Source organism: Artibeus jamaicensis, unplaced genomic scaffold (genome assembly GCF_021234435.1).
Source record: "Artibeus jamaicensis isolate MK-2021 breed Jamaican fruit bat unplaced genomic scaffold, CSHL_Jam_final contig_64, whole genome shotgun sequence".
NCBI lineage: Eukaryota > Metazoa > Chordata > Mammalia > Chiroptera > Phyllostomidae > Artibeus > Artibeus jamaicensis.
Window position 1 is genome coordinate 15,279,320 of NW_026521911.1, and position 20,302 is coordinate 15,299,621.

At 35.9% G+C, this 20,302-nt stretch overlaps 1 protein-coding gene and 1 pseudogene across 3 annotated transcripts in view; both read right to left on the bottom strand.

Moving 5' to 3' along the window:
* The window catches only part of GRM5 (glutamate metabotropic receptor 5), a 447,694-nt gene that overhangs the window by 293,507 nt on the left and 133,885 nt on the right, over positions 1-20,302 (bottom strand). The gene's annotated exons all lie outside the window — the stretch shown is intronic.
* LOC119043578 (transcription factor BTF3-like) lies at positions 7,174-7,651 on the bottom strand (annotated as a pseudogene).

Sequence of the window (20,302 nt, forward strand, 5' to 3'; positions counted from 1 at the left end):
AGCAGAACAGACCATCTTGAGACCCAGCCAAAACCATTGGTGGGCCAGATGCATCTTTACTTCTCCAGGATTAAACAACAAATTGCCTTGATAATGATGGGAAGTAGGCAATATAGTTATTTTGCAATTAACAAAGTTTAAAGGGCTCTCTCTGAAAAATGTGCCAAGCAGCCTAAATTACTAGTCTTGTACTAATCAGAGTAACCTATTATTCTCTGATGTATTTTTAGCCAACTCTATTTTTCAACTGTCTTGAACTTAATGTTTTGATTAATGTTGGACATTTGCATAAATAATTTGAAATTAGATATAGTGATTGTGATGGCAGTAGTGAAAATTCTCAGTACATTCAGTGAAACAAGAAAAAATACCTGACACATTTGTAATCTTAGCTCCTCTCCTTACAGCTTTGTTTTAACATTTTCTTTTGTTTATACAGTAAGTTATATGCAAGAAACTTGCAAAGAGAGATAAGTTCATAGTTATTAGAAAGAGTTCTAATTCAGCTTGAATAGTCACTCTAAATTTCATCTTTCTCACCTGAAAATCAGAATTAACACTGCCTAATGTACAGGCATTGTGCATATTATATCTAATATATGTACAATTCTGACAGATAGCCTGAACCCAATTAATTTCACTCACTGGAATTATAAAAAATATTCTAGGCATAGTTAAGCTGCTCTCCTTCAGAGCAACTAAAATAAGTAATGTGTCAAATGGCATTAATACTGAGCATTAGACTAAAGAATAAGCTTACTGGGGAAACATGATTTTATCAGAGCAAAACCTAATAGTATACTTTAAAATTTAAATAGGAAAGATATGAGACATAAAAATTCAGTAGAATGATAATTTAATAAAAGAAAACCATTTTATATGTGAAACTAAGAATAGAAATATATATATTCCAGGCTTTCCAATAAAATTGGGAAGCCTGAAGTGTTGAGATTTTCAGTAGTTGATAAAAATACTGTATAGTGAAATTATACATTTTTTTAAAAAGGGAAAACTAAAATATGTTCATAGACTTGTTGAAGAAAATTAAATAGATTATAAACAATGTATGGAGTAAGGAAAAATATGAGAAAGCAAAGATTTTTTTCAACAGCAAAACAAAAATTCTTGAGAAAGGTATGGCATGAAATATCAAACTAATCTATGAATTCGTTTTAAGAAACTGGTAAAAGGAGGAGCCCATCAGAAATTCTACTTTAAGTAGCAGAGGTACTGTGACTTGGAATTATAAAATAAATGTAATCACAGCCTGACTTGACTTAGCACACACCATATGCACGATGATGCAAATTTCAAATATTGATTTTTACCTTTATATGTGCACATATAAAGTGAAAAAATCATTATGCAATAGAATATATATGTTATCAATGCTTACTATGAAAATTAAAGAGTGAGACAATACATTGAGAAATGGAAGCAGAGAGAGCTGGTGGAAAGGGAAGGGTATTCAAATCTTCTACTCAGTATTTGGAAGTAAAATATACAGGAATCAAAAGTAAGATGATTAAGGAAATTATTCAAAGCTAAGAAAACATGACTAGTCAAATACTATTACAAGAAGAAGTGAGAAAACGTGAATCAAAAGATGACTATTGCTCATAAACTATAAAGCAGGCATTAAAAAGTTAAGCATATATTCAGACTACTTAGAAATATAAAGGTAAAAACAAAAAAAATGTAAGATTATCTTTTTGCTTGAAGTCCTGCACTGTTAGATTTTTTTAAGTATGAAAGTACAGTTTGATGGAAAAATTTAAATAACGTACTTGGAAGTTGCTGAAATTGAAAAGTAGATATGGACAATTCTAAATGAAATGACAAGTGAACGTCACTGAATAAAGAAATCAGGTATGCTCATACTGAAGACAAAATTTTTCTACAATATTCTTGATTCAAATACAAAATAGTAAATATTAATTTATAACTTAGAAATCCTCATATGTTTCTGGTGACATATATCAATATGCAATTATTCTTATACTATCCCTATAATGAAAATAAATGGCTAATTTTGTAAATAGCATTATTATAGTATAAATTTAATCAACATCAAATATTATTTTAAACACTTGCTTAAATATCATTTTTTTGTTGAATTTTCTATCATATCAGTTGGTTTTGGCTACATTGTTTTTCAAGGATGCTTAATTCTTTTTCTATTTCAGTCACAGAATGGGAGCCCAATGCATGAAAATGTAAAATAGGTCCAGGGTTATTTTTTTCTTATATTATGAAACTCAGTAATCCTGAAACCCATGACAACATGCTTAATTCACATTTATTCTAAGAGTAGATGCTCTAACTTAAGACTATATGAGTCATTTCTGGTATACCAGAAAACTTCAGAAATAAGATGGTTTCCAAAAGATGTCACTGATCTAAATGAAAAAAGCAAAATTGAGTTAATTTTCCTTCCTCTGGTCAAATGACCTTCTACTAACTGATTTTTCAATATCAAGCTCAAGGGATTTCTCTGCAAAGTCTTCCCTAACACTCCTGTGCATTCCCTCCTTTGTGCCTCATTTGATCTTACAATAGAACATTGTTACCTTTAAGTGGAATCTGATCACCAAAACAAATAAGCAAAATGTAACCAGAGACATTGAAATTAAGAACAATCTAACTGTAACCAGAGGGGAGGTAGGAGGGGAGAATGGGGACAAAAGGGGAGAAGGGGTTTCAGGAACAACTATAATGGACACAAGGACAGAACCAAGGGGGATGGAATCAGGGGAGAGAGGTGGGGATGGCTGAGGTTGGGGGAAGTGGTGGGGGAAAAATGCAGACAACTGTACTTGAAAAATAATAAAATTAAAGAGTAAAGAACATTGTCTTCTCTGCGATCCTACTAAACCTTCAGAACATGAGTGTTCTTTACTTTTGTATTCCTAATTCCTCACAGGGACCTGGAATATAACTAATACAACTGAATAAAGAATAAATGAATGTTGAGCTTTATTTCATGTGTCTTTGGGCCCTCTGTATGTCCTTCTTGGGGAAGTGTCTGTTCATGTCCTTTGCCCATTTTTTAATTGGATTGTTTGTCTTCCTGGTGTGGAGTCATGTGAGTTCTTTATATATTTTGGAGATCAAACCCTTGTCCAAAGTATCGTTGGCAAATATGCTTTCCCATACAGTGGATTCCCTTTCCATCTTGCTGATGTTTTCTTTAGCCACGCAGAAGTTTTTTAGTTCCAGGTAGTCCCATTTGTTAATTCTTTCCTTTATATCCCTTTCCTAGGCAATGTATCAGTGAAAATATTGCTGTGTGAGACATCTGAAATTTTCCTGCCTGTGTTCTCCTCTAGGGCTTTTATGGTGTCACTTCTTATAGTTAAGCCTTTTATCCATCTTGAGTTTATTTTGGTGTATGGTGTAAGTTGGTGGTCTAGTTTCATTTTGGGCATGTAGCTGTCCAGTTCTCCCAACACCATTCATGGAAGAGGCTATTTTACTCCATTTCATGTTCCTGCCCTCTTTTGTCAGATATTAATTGACCATAGAGACACGGGTTTATGTCTGGGTTCTGCTCTGTTCCATTGGTCTATGTGTCTGTTCTTATGCCAGTACCAGATTGTTTTGATTACCATGGCCTTGTGATATAGTTTGATATCTGGTATTGTTATCCCTCCTACTTTGTTCTTCTTTATCAAAATTGCTGAAACTATCTGGGGTCATTTATGGTCCCATATAAATTTTTGAAATATTTGTTCTATATTGGTGGATTATTTCATTAGTATTTTGATAGGGACTGCATTGAATCTATAAATTGCTTTGGGTAGTATGGATCCAAGAATTAATGATGTTAATTCTTCCAGTCCATGAACACAGTAGATGCTTCCCTTTATTTGTGTCTTTCTTAATTTATTTCTTCAGTGTTCTGTAGTTTTCTGAGATTCCACTTCACACTGGTCATAATGACCATCATTAACAAATCAACTAACAACAAATGCTCGTGAGATTGTGAAAAAAAGAGTACAATGTTGGTAGGAATGCAGACGGGTACAACCACTATGGAAAACAGTATGGAATGTTCTCAGAAAACTAAAAAGGATCTGCCTTATGACCCAGCAATTCCACTGCTGGGATTATATCCTAAGAACCCTGAAATACCAATTCAAAAGAACCTATGTATCTCAATGTTCATAGCAGTGCTATTTCCAATAGCCAAGTCCTGGAAACAGCCCAAGTGCCCATCAGTAAATGAATGGAACAAAAAACTGTGGTTCATTTACCCAACGGAATACTACCTAGCAAAAAAGAAGAATCTCCTACCCTTCATGACAGCATGGATGGAGCTGCGGATCACTGTGCTAAGTGAAATAAGCCAGGCAGTGAAATACAAATACCATATGATCTCACATATAAGTTGAACCTAATCAACAAAACAAACAAATGAGCAAAATAGAATCAAAGACATGGAAATAAAGAACAAGCTGATAGTAACCAGAGGGTAGGGGGAAGAAGGTGAAGGTTTAAGTCAAGGAACATGAATAGAGGACTCATGGGCCTGAACAATGCAGTGGGGATCGACTGTGGGAGTGGGAGTGGAGACAGGGGAGAGCAATGGGGAAAAAGTTGGGACAACTGTAGCTGAACAACAATAAAAAAAAGAAAATTAATCGTAAATCTTAAAAAAATGAATGAATGAACAGTACAAAGTAATCAATACCTACTGGGAATTTTCCAGATGAAATACTTGTCAAATTGATTATCTGGCCTAAAATCAGAATTTCAGCATTTGTGTCTAGAATGTATCACTCAAATGATTTCATAGTATTTCACTTAAAACTTAAAGAACCATGTTGTTCTTTAGTGTGTACTGTATAACCACAGACAACTGCTATTTCTGGTGGTACCAATTCACTATCAGGAACTGCTGTGCTTCTGTGGCTTAAACATACTTTCAGATAACAGTAACAATGAATGGTAATATAAGTAGGATATATCTAGTAGGTGAGATATTTTTCTGCTAAAATATCCATTGGAGATATGGTTCAAATTTATAAATCTTATGTGTGTTAGGAAAAATGATAAGAATAAAAATTAGTAATATTGGCCTGAAGTTTTCTTTCTTTGTAGTGTCTTAAAAAATGAAACTCGAGCACCAACTTACATCATACACAAAAATGAATTCAAGGTGGATAAAAGACTTAAACCATGAAACCATTAAAGTCCTAGAGGAGAACAAAGGCAGGAAAATCTCAGATATTTCATGCAGCAACATTTTCACTGATATGTCCCCTAGAGCAAGGGACATAAAGGTAAGAATAAACAAGTGGGATCTCATCAAAATAAAAAGCTTCTGCATGGCTAAAGAAAACAGTATTAAAATAAAAAGAGAAGCAACCATATGGGAAAACCTGTTTGCCAATGATACCTCAGACAAGGGTTTAATCTCCAAAATATATAAAGAATTCACATGACTCCACTCTAAGAAGAAAAGCAACCCAGTTAAAAAGTGGGCAAAGAACTTGAACAGATATTTCTCCAAGGAGCACATACAGAGGATCCAGAGACACATTAAAAGATGCTCAGTATCACTAGCTATCAGAGAGATGCAAATTAAAACTACAATGAGATACCACTTCACACCAGTCAGAATGCCCATCATAAACAAAGCAACAAACAACAAATGTTGGAGAGGCTGTGGAGAAGAGGGGACCATAACCCATTGTTGGTGAGATTGCAGACTGGTACAACCACTGTGGAAAACAGTATGGAATTTTCTCAGAAAACTAAAAATGGACCTGCCTTTTGACCCAGCAATTCCACTGCTGGGATTATATCCTAAGAACCCTGAAACACCAATCCCAAAGAACCTATGCACTCCAATGTTCATAGCAGCACAATTTACAATAGCCAAGTGCTGGAACCAACCTAAGTGCCCATCAGTAAATAAGTGGATCAAAAGCCTGTGCTACATTTAGAAAATAGAATTCTATGCAGCAGAGAGAAAGAAGGAGCTCCTACCCTTTGTGATAGCATGGATGGAAGTGAAAAGCATTATGCTAAGCAAAATAAGCCAGGCAGTGAAAGACAAATACCATATGATCTCACCTTTAACAGGAACCTAAACAACAAAACAAACAAGCAAGCAAAATATAACCAAAGACACTGAAATAAAGAACAGGCTGACAGTGACCAGAGGGGAGAGGGGAGGGAATTTCAGAGGAAAAGGGGAAGTGTTTACAGGAACATGTAAAAAAGACACATGGACAGAAACAAGGGGAGGCGGTGGGAATGAGAGGGAGGTGGGGAGGGCTCAGGGGGCGGGCTGTAACGGGAGTGAAAGACAGAAAACTGTACTCGAACAACAATTAAAATAAAAAATAAATAAACAAATCTTACATTGTTGCATAATTCTTTTGTCAAGCCCTACTGCCAACTGTGTATATATATATATATATATATATTTTTTTTTTTTTTTTTAAGATTTTATTTATTTATCTTTAGAGAGGAAGGGAAGAAGAGAAGGAGAGAAATATCAACGTATGGTTGCCTCTCGTGAGTCCGCTGCTGGGAACTGGCCTGTAACCCAGGCATGTGCCCTGACTGGGAATTGAACCGTGATAGTGTGGTTCACAGGCCCATGCTCAATCCACTGAGCTACACCAGCCAGGGCCCAACTGTATATTTTTATAGTTGATGTTATCAATAAAAATTTTCTAGAACTTGGAAAAATAAAAAGTAATAGAATCCTAAAAAACATACAAATATTTTCTTTTCTCTGACATGAGTTTCCAGTTTTCCATTGTACTTCCCCTTCTCCCCCCATAATTAGACCCTGTTATTCCTTGCATAGGAGTTTACATGATAACATAACCTCTTATCACCTCCTAGCTTTCATTTTTTCAAACCTTACCTACCATTATTGGGGGGGGGTCTTATTTCTTTATTTTTAACTGGGCAATAAACTTTATTAACCATTATTTTAAACTTTAGTCCCTTTTTCAGCTTAATTAGCTGCAAAGAATGATTTGTGTATAAGCCAAAACTGAAAATAGCTACAGTGTCCAAGGGGCTCGGGTTTAAAAATATTTGAGACCTAGCTTTTATTAAATCCATAAACTAAATTTTAAAAAGCAGTCATGATATAAAACAGTAGCTTCCAGTAACTTCTTCAAGTTTATCTTCAGAAGTTGACTCAATTCAATTTGCTTCATTCTTGGAAACCTCATCAAAATTCTCCACATGATCTGGAACTTCATCATCATCATCCTCTCCTATAGCAAGGGGTGCTTTTCCATCCACAGATTGTTTGGGCAGAGTTTCAGCCAGTCTTCTTAATCCAGTCGGACTGTGCACTAAGCTCATTTAAAATGCTGGGTAGTGTATCTCTCAGCTGTTTTGACTCAGCATGGCCTGTAAGGGTGAAAGTGTTCACGCCAGAGATGCCTGAACTTTAGGGTTAACGTGGCTCGCCATCCCTTGGTCTGTGCACATGTTTGCCTCTTCAATTCCAGAGAAATTTCTTACCCCCAAGTTCTGTAATGAGAACTGAAGGTTTTTTACCATATGTTGTAACTGTTCTGTGAACCACCTTTCTAGGAGCATTTCCTTTCCCACCACTGTGCACGTGTGCCTGCAGTTTGGTGAGTTTCCCTTGGTGCATGGTAGTTTCTTTCACCTCGTTGGAGAGAAAACGGGGCGGCTCAGAGGACTAGGGTTGGCGCTTAGGGGGTCTTGGATGTGGGGGTGGTTCTTATTTCTTACTAGGCTCTTCCATATGTACCTTAGATACCCCACATATCCTTACCATTACTTTTATTTGTGATATTCTTTCTGCCTGAAATACCTTTCGCCCATTTCTCCATGTTGACCCATTCTTTCTGGTCCAACTCAAATGTGCAGACTGTAAATTTACTTAGATTGTAGACCATAGCTCCAGAGTGCCGCCCAGAAAATGCTTGTGGAACTAAACTCACTTGCTCCACCATGCTTTTCAAGGATTTCCCTACAGGGAGAGTGTAACCGAGTTACTCATTTCATAGATATTAACTCATCTCATAGATATTAACTCATGAAGTATAGGTATAATACCAGGCACATGGTAGACTCTAGATATTTACACATTTTAGCCTACTGATCTACTTTATAATATTGAAGAGTATAATTTCTGTTACTTATAATTGCTAGTAATGTTCATAATTGTGGTTCATTTACCTTTATGACAAGGTTAATCATACAGATGATTTATTTGATATTGAAAACTTGGTTAAAAATACTATCTACAATATTAATGTATCTTCTTCAGGAAAACATAACCCACTTTACATAATTTATTTCATCATGGGATTTCTAAGATTTTTCTGACTCAGATGACAAGTTATGGTGTTAACTATTATGTTGTATTAGAATGAATTTAAAGTATATATTCTGTGTTTTTGTATTATGTATATTTATGCTCCATCATATATATTTATTACATTTTGAATAGATTCATGTATTCTACTTTCCAAACTGTAAACCTCTTGAGGGTGGTAAATACATTTCTTCAACTATATTTATCATTACATAGTAGGTAATCAGTGATTTCTTGAACAAAAAAAGGTGGTACAGAAAGATAAGAAAGAATAAAATTTTAGGTCAATTTATTTGTTCAAATATAATTATCAAGCAGATTAAAAACTTTCCTTCAAAAAGTATTCACTTTAGAAATTATTAGTTCACTTTTTAAAAAAGTATTAAGCTTGGCCTCCATATTAGAACTTTTATCCTTTTAGTTGGACCAAGTTATTTTTGTCAAAAAGTAAATGCAAACTCTCAACATAAATAGTAATTTAAAAATACATTCCAAATGGCTTTTACTACTAATATCCTTTTGCTATTATAAACAATGTATTTTATTAATGACTACTAGTGAAGGAAAATGCTGTCATTTCTCATGGGAGTTAGTGCCTGGCATGATACCATCCTCCCAAAACATGCGTGGGCAGGATCAATAAACCAGTGCCTACTCACCACTTCCTGCCTTTTCAGGGACTGTAACTGCATGAGGAGATCTTAGCCAAACCTGCCTATATTGAGTGGGCAGTGTTTTGGTTAAACCAGTGTGGTTAAATTAAACAGCCAGAAGTGAGAAAAACCAGAGCACCAACACCTGTTCTCATTTTTATTAATATCTCTTTTATAAGGATGTTCTGTTCCTCTCTTTTTAAAATATGTGCATTTTCTCCATTATAACTACATATCATGATTATAGCAATTTCGAACTCTGTAGCACTGATTTGTTTATGTTTATCTCCTGCTACTAGGCAATAACATTCTTTAAGGAAGAGATTTCTATCCTCACAACAGAAGCAATATATATATAAATTTTTGTTGAATGAAAAGAAAAAGTTAAGTGGCCCAAGGAATATTCCTAAATAAGGTCATTGAACTTGATATCTAGGTGTTTTAAATGCTGGAGATATAATTAATAAAAAAAATTAAAGCTAAAAGATTGTTGTTAAATGTTATCATCATCAATCATGTACCCTCATAAAGGTTCTATGAGTAATTATAAGTGCCTTTGCTAAGAAAACTTTGCTAACAAATAGATTTCCAAGGTTTGTCCAATTATTTCAAATCCTACCCTGGAGTCTTTCTATGACATGAACCATATCCCACAGCATTCATTATAATAACAGGCCATTATTGGATCTCATCCAGGTTGTCTCAATACTGGAACTACTAGAAGCATCTCATTTAGCAGATGTACTTTAGGCATTACTTTAGGCATGGATTATGCAAGCAAAATTTGAGCAATACTTCAATAGTGAATTCAGCAGAAAAAAATTCTAGTATAGTATAACTTAGTAACCCAGACTTTGAACTATATGTATAAAATATTATTTATGGGAATACTAACCATGGCCACAGGATATTGTCAGGAAAAGTACATGTCAAATGGATTAATGAATAGTATATTAAGTTGGTAAATTTTTCTTCTGGCTACCAGGAATGAAACTAGAAAAAGAAGTTTGACCTTAAGGGAAAAGGTATAAGTTGAACACTCTAAGGCATATATGACCGAGGACATGAAACAGAATCGATGAAAGAAATGCACATGGCATTTATAACTTCCACACATGTGAAGTATTTATACAAGTCTGAGTTCCATCTTTGGTCCTGTTCTATAGGTTTCTGAGCCTTGGAATGAAGTTGTAGCATTTACTCCCTATAGTAACTTTAGTTCTTGTAATGGGTTGAACTAATCCAGAGAGAGAAAATTAAAACAGAAAAAATAATAAAATAAAGCTTTAGAATTTATTTTCAAATTTCTGTGAAATGGCCAATTTGAAATATCATTATAGAAACTGAATAAGGACAATCTGGCTCAGAGAATAGAAGTCTGAGTTGGAACTGTTTGAGAGTCATCGACATATGGGCAGTAACAGTAATAGACAAAGTGTAGGATGTGGAGGTAAAAGAGTTCTGATCATACCCTAAATAATTCAAATATTTATGCATCATCTGAGAAGTTAAAGTGTACAAAAACAATGAAAAATGGATAAATCAAAGACCCAGCTCACTAGTCAGTTGGCTAGAGCATCACCCCTACACACCAACATTGCAGATTTGATCCCCGGCCAGGGCACATACAAGAATCACCCAATGAATGCATAGATAAGAGGAATGACAAACTGATGTTTCTCTCTCTTTCTCTAAAATTATTAAAAATAAAAATGTAAAAAAAGAAGAGAACTCAAGAGAATGTATTCTTATGGAAACTGAGATAACAAAGGGCTTCTGTTTTCTTTTTTCCACAATTAATTGTGTGAATACTAAAGTAAGATGAACAGGAAAAGAAATTCACTGACTTTGGCACCACAGTAGAAGCCGTAAAAGAGCAGGCTCTATCATCATCATCATCATCATCACTTTTGAAATTTTTCTAGATCCTGTGAAATTAATTGGTTAAAGATTAATAATATGTACCAATTACTACACTAATCATTTCAAATAACAATAATAATAATAGTTATTATTATTGAAGCCAACTCGTCCTATGAAGTAGCTATTATTCCTCACATTTATCATAAAGTGCTTATTCTGAGATAATTTGACAAATAATGAATAGCTGGTTTGTGAAAAAACTGCAATTTCAAATTTTATCTGTCAAATTTCAAAGCCTGTGCTCGTTTCCTACAGTATATTATATCTCCTCAAGAACTGAGAATTGCTCAATAGTTCTATGGTTCTTTCAAAGGCCCTTACCTACTGCTAAATGTTTCACTTGAAAGCAGTTCCAGATACTACTCACTTGAATTCATCTCAGCAAACATGTATTATTTAACGAGTAACTTTTTGCCTAGTTACTAGAAATATTATAGACATACAGGATTTAGTACTAAATGATCCAGTCTATATCACTGCCAACAACTGGTGTTTAAATATCAAAGCCTTCCTACAAAACATACAATGGCTAATTACAGTTTTTCTGCAGATGAAGGAAAGCCTGTAAAATTAGCAGGTGGTTTGGGAACTGGACATGCCAGGTCACATTATTAGTTACTGAACTAAATCTTTGTTGGGGAGAAGGACTTCAGAGGGCCAAGTGAAAGGGAAAAGTTAATTTTGTTATTAAAATTTTGCAGTATTTTAATTATTACCTGCTAATATAACTTAAATTGAGATTTGCAAAGCTTAAAAAATTCACTTTATATTGATCTTCTCAAAAATAACGCAGTTCTGACTTGTTCCGTTTTCTGGCTATTCTTCCTAGAGGAAAATAAAAATGTTGAGACAGAAGCTTTGACCCAGATTCCTGCTGTAACCCTTCAGAATTCAACTTCCTTCTTCTTTCTTTATAAACTGTCAACCTCACAGCTGAAACCTGCCGTGCATGTCTCATTAAGAGTGATTCCATTTCCATAGAAAGAATAAGCCTCTATATGGAACTGCGTGCCAGTGGACCTGGGAGGTTGGTGAGTTATTCATGTGTCTCTGTTTTAGCTTGCTAGTCACCTCTGATCCTCTATTCTAACTGGGTCTAATGACAACCCAGAAATTCTCCCATCACCAGCTGAAGGAACAAAATTCTCTGCAGCACAGCCAAATCTGTGCAAGCTTGACAGCCTTTTCTGAAAAGAATTAGCTTCTTTGACAGCAGCTCCTTGGCCCGCCACCACCTTGTCTGGCTTGGGTGGGCACTGGGTAGCCTCTGTGGTTGCTCAAGTCCATCTGGGAGGACTCAGTGCCTCCCACAGTAGTGAACGGAAGGACTCAGTTTGGAAATATCTGTCCGGACCATGATTTACTCTAGGACTGAGAAATCAGTAGAAGGAACTGAAGTATAGTGCAGTGGCTATGCTGTCGTTGTTTCCAAATTCTGAGCTTCATCGAGGAGTGGGTCAAACATGCTGTGTTGCAGAATTATGGCCTTGGCGACTGTGGTCTGTAGTTTAGGCCTATGCTGTCCAGTGGGGGAGCCACTGGCCGCATGTGGTTACTGAGCCTGGATGTGGCTACTTGACATGTGGCTAACTCAAACTGAGATATTTTGTTGGCATAAAAGACTTGGTACAAAAAAATGTAAAATATCCCATTAATACTTTATAAAATTGATGGCATGTTGAGATGATAAAATTTTGTATGCATTGAGTTAAATAAAAATAGACATTTAAAATTAATTTCACCTGTGTTTTTACCTTTTTTAAATTACACATCAGGCCAGCAGCATATCTTTGTTAGTGAGTATGAATTACTACTGTGCTCTCACTGCCCACCCACTCCGACGTCACAAGCTTTTTTCATGTTTTAGTGTAATTATTTGTTTTTATGACTCCTTAGGAGACTGTGAGCTCATCAGCAAAAGGTGTTACATTTTAATTCCCTTTCCCCCCATTCTAAAGTCTACAGTGGCTAAATATTTGTTGAATAAATGCATTTGAAAAAAAATAAGTACCAACTTTCCCCCTGAGATTGTTGAGATATAAATGACATACAACATTGTGTAAATTTAATGTGTGAATGTGGTGACTTGATATAAATATATGTTGTGAAATGGCTTTCATAATACAGTTAGTTAACATATTCATAATCCCACAGTTACTTTTTTTTTGGTAAGGATACTTAAGAAACGCTCTCTTTAGCAACTGTCAAGTGCAATACAGTATTGTTAACTACAGCCTTCATGCCACATGTTAGATGCTCAGAATTATTCATCCTAAATGTTTGCACCCTTTGACCTCCCTGTTTCCTCCACCACACACCTCCCCACCTGCAGCTCCTGGCAACCAGCACTTTCCTCTTTGTTTCTACGATTTCCGCTTTTTTAGATTCCACATATAAGAAAGATCATGCGGAGTTTATGTTTCTCTGCTTGACTTATTTTACTTGGCATAATGCACTCAAGGTTCATCAACTTTTCTTTAATGAATTGTTATTAAGCATCTACTGGGAACAGCTGTGCAAAGCTGCTGTGGTGTTGAAGCTACTCTGTGTTCACTGTGATCCAAAAGCACTGGGCTAAGCTAAGACGGGATCCGTGGTAAAGGGCAGCAGAGCGTAGTATCCTGTGCCTCAGATGGAACAATGATAGTGTTTGAAACCTTGGCAACTCATCACCTGCATGGTTTTGAGAAACCATCAAGGTTTTTTTCTGAACTTGTCTGCTTATCTATAAAATGATCACTCTAAGGATCCTTAGAGAGTGGGATTTTAGATCAGCCTCCTACATTGATTTGTTATAATTATTATGAAAAGAATTTAAGCTGTTTTCTCTATTCCTCTTATACATGCTTGCTCTGAATTACATCTTCTATTTCTCAACATATATTTTGAACCTTATGGATAATTTATAAGTTAGGTTTGCTTTGTATATATTGAAGTATGTATCAGGAGTCAGAAATTGTACTCAATGCAGAAGTATTGAAAAGGTATCTGGTAACATGTCTCTGGTGACATATGGAAAATAGTCTTCACTGAAGTGGGAAAACTTAAAATTTATGTAACTAATCTTTATTCAATCATCTGTTCTACCAGTATTCCCCAGACAGTATATCAAATACTATTTGGCCTTTCGAGATATCCAGCCTTTTGAGAGTTCTTTTTCCTTAATGCATTCATTTCTATTTGTAAAAGGATGCCAACAACTGCTGTAACTTTCCACCAGACAGAAGAAATGCATTTTATCCATATGCGTCAAACCAAGGGAGAAAAACATCACTAATATATTTCTGAAGAAATAAATTGTTTGCTGATAATAATTGGGAACCTGTAGGGAAGAAATGTACATTTTCTTGTAAATCAGACTTACCAAGTTTTTTCTTTCTTTTTTTATTTTAAATACTAAAAAATCCATAGGAGCGTCTATTGTACAGCAAGGGCAAAACCTTCCGGACTGAAACCATAAAAGTTGTGATTTTACTTTTCCTCTAGAAAGAAATCCAATTTCAAGCATTACTACATTTATTTCAGGTTTTATACACTTACAGAAGTCACTAAAACTCTTGCTTAATCTGGGGAAAAGATGGGTGTTGGTGCAGGAAGGCTGATCCAGTTTACTAGTTTTTTTTTTTAATATTGGGTAGTTTCCACAGATCCTAGATTTAATACTCTTAAGAGGACAGATTCCATCCCATTCAATATCCAAGCATTTATAGAGATGAATAAAACTTAAAAAACTATATACTATATAAAGTTGGAGGAGGGTCAGCTACAATGATAAATATCTGTTACTTAATACATTGATAAGCACATAGGGCGCTGATGATATGATTACATGATTGATTGATATATATATATATATATATATGTGTGTGTATATATATATATATATCCAGTCCAGAAGAAGTCCAACTCTTGTTAATATAATGAGAATGGTTTGTATGACATTGATGTAACCTGGCAGCCAAGTAGAATGAGGACTGGATTGTGCCTGTGTGAACAATGACAACTTCACTGTACTAGTCAGGGGGGGCTGTAGGTGCTGTTGAGTGAGCATATGTTCTTTGTGGCTGTCACAATCAAAATGACTGAGTACAGAGATGAATCTTCATCAAATTTTGCATTAAGCTTGAACATTCTTCTACAAAAACTATTCAGATGATTCAGAAGCCACAGCTATGGGCAACTGGTGATTGGTAGCTTCATCACTGACAATGAGCCTGCTCATGCATCAAGTCTCACGCAGAGATTTGGCAAAACATCAAATCGCACAGGGGACAGCCCTACTACAGCCCAGATTTGGCACCTTGCAGCTACGGCTTTTCCCAAAAACTAAAATCACCTTTGAAAGGGAAGAGATTTCATACTATTGATGAGACTCAGAAAAATATGACAGGGCAGCTGATGGCGATTGGGAGAACCGTGTGAGGTCCCGAGGTGCCTACTTTGAAGGAGACTGAGGTGTCGTTGTCCTATGTACAATGTCTCTTGTATCTTGTAACTTTTTCAATAAATATCTCTATTTTCATATTAAATGGTTGGATACTTCCTGGACAAAGCTGTACATACACATATACCATGGACATACATATATGCGAGTGTATATAGTTATCTAGATATGTGACATAAACACATTTGTATATATGTATAAATATATAGGTATATACCACAATAGAGGTACAAAGTACTGAGTTGGATGTAGGTGCTAGAGTTTAAAGGAAGAAGAGATTACTTATAATTGGATACATCAGGTGACAAGACTTACATAATACATCCTTTTGCTGTTTGTTTCTCCTTTCAGTTATTACTGGATAATTTTAATTTTTGTATTTGACATGGTAAATAATGTAGCTATGCCCCCTTTCCAAGGATTAGTTTAGTCACATGTAGTAGATGTTATTAGACATTTGTCCACTTGCCCCACATGATGATGTGAAGTATCTTAGCCTAGGTCCTCCATAACGCAGGGCTGAGGGGAACCGAGATTGAGACAGAGAACGAGAGAAAGCCAGCACAAGAGTGGATTACTGAGGCTATTTGATTGTGCATTTCATGGGATGGTCTATCAAAAGGCCATATAAAGACTGCTTCTCAAGGCTGTATTAAAGAGGAAGGGAGGAAAAATGCGCTCAGTCTCTCCTTGCTAATTGTTAAAGATGACCTCCACAAGGAATTATTTTATCTGTTCTTCGTTATCATGAATTGGCTCCAAGCAGTCTACCTGAGCATGGCAAAGAGAGGTCCTAAGTAGAAAGTCAGAGGTGTGCAGTGCAGACTTGAGGCCAGGCACTCAGGTGTGATGATTTCAAGTCTGGCCTTCCTGGCTGGGAGTGAAACAAAGGAAAAGGGCCTGGACACAGATGAAGCCAAGGAATTTAAAGTGGTATCTTAAGTGATATCTGATATAGGAGGTAAAACACTGATGTTATTTTAACTGTTTGCAAATGTGTCTGTTTCTTAGATTTTGACAAGGAATTCAGTTGACCCCCATGATATGGGGGCCATCTGGTGGTAAATGTTTAACACCTCCCTTTCTGGAGGAAGATGTGTGTGTGCTATGTGTGTGTTACAACTTTTGCTTATAAAATAAATGTAGTACATAATTCAGAAATAACAAAATATACAATCTTCTCTATTATAAATTTCATATGGTTCATTAACTCCCACAAAATGCCAAAATCTTGTATCTACAGCCAATGTATGATTGCGATTGACTAATCAGTGTATTTCTGACATGAATATTAACTGAAATTTTCATGTTAAGATATTTGATGAAAGTGAAAACAAATAAGGTATATGTCAGAACTTTGCTCACCAATGAATGACACAAGTAACTTTTCTGAATCAGAAAATAGTTTCAAATAGTAGAAGTGTATTTCTTTACATATTGTGCTGTTCACAATATAATGGCTACAGACATGACACACTTTTAAGTGTAATCTGAACTTTTACATGTTCTGCATCACTTAAATTTAGGCAATAAAAATCAAGCCCTGATTTTTAGTGCACTAATTTCCATGGTGTAAATATTCCCACCACAAGAAATTTTAAGCTATCAATGTGAGATCATCAAACACGGCATTGGAAGAAGATGCACAGTAGTACATCAATATATGCTATATTGACCATATAGCTGTAAGTATCCTAAAGAGTGACAGAACAGTAAAATGTGTCCTCGCAGGTGTGGCTTGGTGGACTGAGTGCCAGCCTTCAAACCAAAGTGTCACCGGTTTGATTCCCAGTCAGGCACATGCCTGGATTGTGGGCCTGGTTCCTGGTGGGTCGGGTTGCACACCAGAGGCAACTACACATTGATATTTTTCTCCTTCCCTTTCTAAAAATAAATAAATAAAATCTTTTAAAATGGTAAAATAATTAGTAGTAATTTATTTTTAACTAGAATGTGCTGATATTTTACTTTTTTTAATACTTTATTAAATTATTAATTTATATAATTTAATTTTTAGTAAAGGCTTTGCTCAACAACAGGCTATGGAATGTAACAATTCTCTTGTGCATACCTTTATGAGCTGTTGCCAGTGCAGCACTGGACTATTCCCATAAAATCTAGGATTTGCTGGCCAATGGTCTCTATCATGTTTTCAGTTACTCCAAGAGCTTGAAAGGGCCACTGAGGTTACAGTGGCTGCAATAAAGACTCCCTTTGTAAAAAGACCCAGCAGAGTAAAGGTGAAAGTTGAATGGTGGAGAAAAAGAAATTATATCACTTCTGATTAGCTATGTCAGGAAAATGTCTGTTCATGAAGTAGAATTTAAGTTGGGTCTTGCAGAACAAGTGGATTTTGGCAATAAGCTGATGGCATTCCAGATGGAGCAAACAGAATAAGCACAGGCAGGTGGGCATGTGTGTGGTGAAGATCCACTCTTCCCACTGCAAGGGCAACAGGAAGGGAGGAGCAGAAGTAGGCTGGGGTTACAATGGGGAGGCTCTGACTTGATAAGGAGGCACAAGACAAGGGGTTTGAGAAGTCAGGTGACACTATCCGAACTTCACGGATAAGAAAGAATACACTAGCAACAGTGAGACAAGCGAGTGGAGCTGTGGTCCAGAAAGAAAAAATAGTATGGTAATTACAAAAGTTTAGAATTAATAAAGGAAATAAAGACCAGAAGATAGGCAGTGCCATTTGTAATATAACTTGGAGAAGGTTGGCATTCACATGGACTACAAAGTAAATGATGATTTTTGGAATTGTCCTGTGTGGTCTTTTCAGGAACAACACCGACAAATGGTTATTTCCTGTGAGATTAGATAAGAGAGAAGGTAAGGAGCTTAGTTAGGAGGTTGATGCAGTAGTCTCGGTAAGAAATGATGGTAACTTAAAAGTGCTGGCAGTGGACAGTATAGCCTCTCTGAGCTGTTCAGTTTTGGTCATTTTCCCAGAGCACTGTTTGCCCTTGTTATGAGCTAAATTGTGTATCGCCAAAATTCATATATTGAAATTCTAACCCCGAGAACCTTAACATGTTACTGTATTTGGAGACAGGGCATTTAAAGACTCGGTTAAAGTAAAATGAGGTCATATGGGCCCCAAATCAAATATGAATAGTGTCCTTACAAGTACAGGAGATTAGGACACAGATATGCTCAAAGGGAAGACCATATAAGGACACAGGGAGAAGGTGACCATCTGCAAGTCAAGGAATAAGGCCCTAAGAAGAAGTCGACCCTGCTACACACTGATTTTAGATTTCTAACAACCAGAACTGTGAAGAAATAAATTGTTGCTTAAGTCACCTAGTTTCTGGTTCTTTGTTATGGCTGCCCTAGCAAACTAAAATATGCCTCCGCAGCTGACCACAACTTCCTGCCACGAAAGGTCCCCAAATCCTTGGGCGAGATAAGAATTAATATAATATGTTGTCATAGTCATCATGATATTTGGAAATGACATCGGGTCTTGCAATATATATAGACTGAGTTTAATTCTTGCATATGCAATTTTCGAAATATATGGGCCCAGACAAGTTATTTAAATTTCTCTGAGCTTCAGTTTGTAAATCACATCAGGAATGGTAGGACAACCACCAGTTCAATGTCTAGCACAAAATAGATTCTCAGTAGACATGAGTCCCTATCTTAGCTCTCTTATAAATATTTCTTCCTAATATGTAGTCACAAAATAGGCCTCAAAAAAATGGCTCTAAAGTTAGACTAACTTTAAATCTTAATTACTCAAACTGGAGTTCTAATCCTGGCTCTGTCACTAATTTTGGTATTTGGGCAAGTTACTTATCTCTCTAAGCCTTTGTTTCCTCATCCATAAAATTCTCACAAAGTAGTTATAAAGAATAAATTTGACTTTTGCATGTGAAATGTTCAGAACAAAATCCGGTACGTAAAAATAGCTCGACGGTCATTACTATTCTTAATTATACACAGTTTTATAAGTTTTTTCCCTATAAGTTCTTTTTCTAGGATGCTGATATTTGCCTTCACTGACTGCAACCATCTCCTCTTAATGGAAAGTCTCCCTACTTGTGTCTATTTTCAATGCTTCAGCTAACAACCACAGCTCTCAATTTGTATCTCCTGCTAATTTCACTATCACTGAGCATTCTTCCGAGGAATTTAAAACTAAAGCTGCTCATTAGATACGGTGGTGCACTGCATGTTTGGTAATGTCGCTACAAACATTTTAGTATTTCTTAAAAACATGATCCCTATCCCTGTTGCCTATGTAGACACCTCACGAAGCAAATTAGAAGAGACATAACCTCTGTCATCAGGGAAGCTGAAAGCTAAAGCATCTTGATTGGATTCACCCAGTGTTTAAATAAAATTGCTCATGGTCCAATTCTTTTGTCCTCATTTTGTTGCTGATGAAATCCCAGGATAATACCAAAAGTGTTGTTTTTTTTCACTCTGTTGCATTAATGTCTGCTGTTTTCTCCACACTCTAATCCTTTAATCATACCTTTGGGATACTAGAGTGTAATAAACCGTTTGGGATTACCTAACACACAGGAATAGCACGTTATTCTCTGAAGCACATGGAGGCTGCCAATGTGGCTTATTTCCTCCCTGTCCCTCAAGACATCTTTGATTCTCCTCCAAGGGCCACTTCTGGTAGAGAGAAATCCCTGATATGGGAGTCCTATATTTCTAACTTTGCAAAAAACAAAAAGTGATTCAGTTTTTAAAATAACCCTATAATTCAGGACTGCGTTAGGTCATAAGCCTGTACACCAGCTATGAAAAAAGAAAAGCATCCACTTTACGCTTACACATCTGCAGACCAATGGCCCTGGCTACTGGCCTAAATGGGTGAGTTATTACTAATCTGCTCATTAGAACTTTTGCTTGGATATTTTCCAAATTCAAGCTAATATATGGAATGTCTTTATTCTCTGCAAAATTTCTTTTTTTTTTTTTTTTTTACAA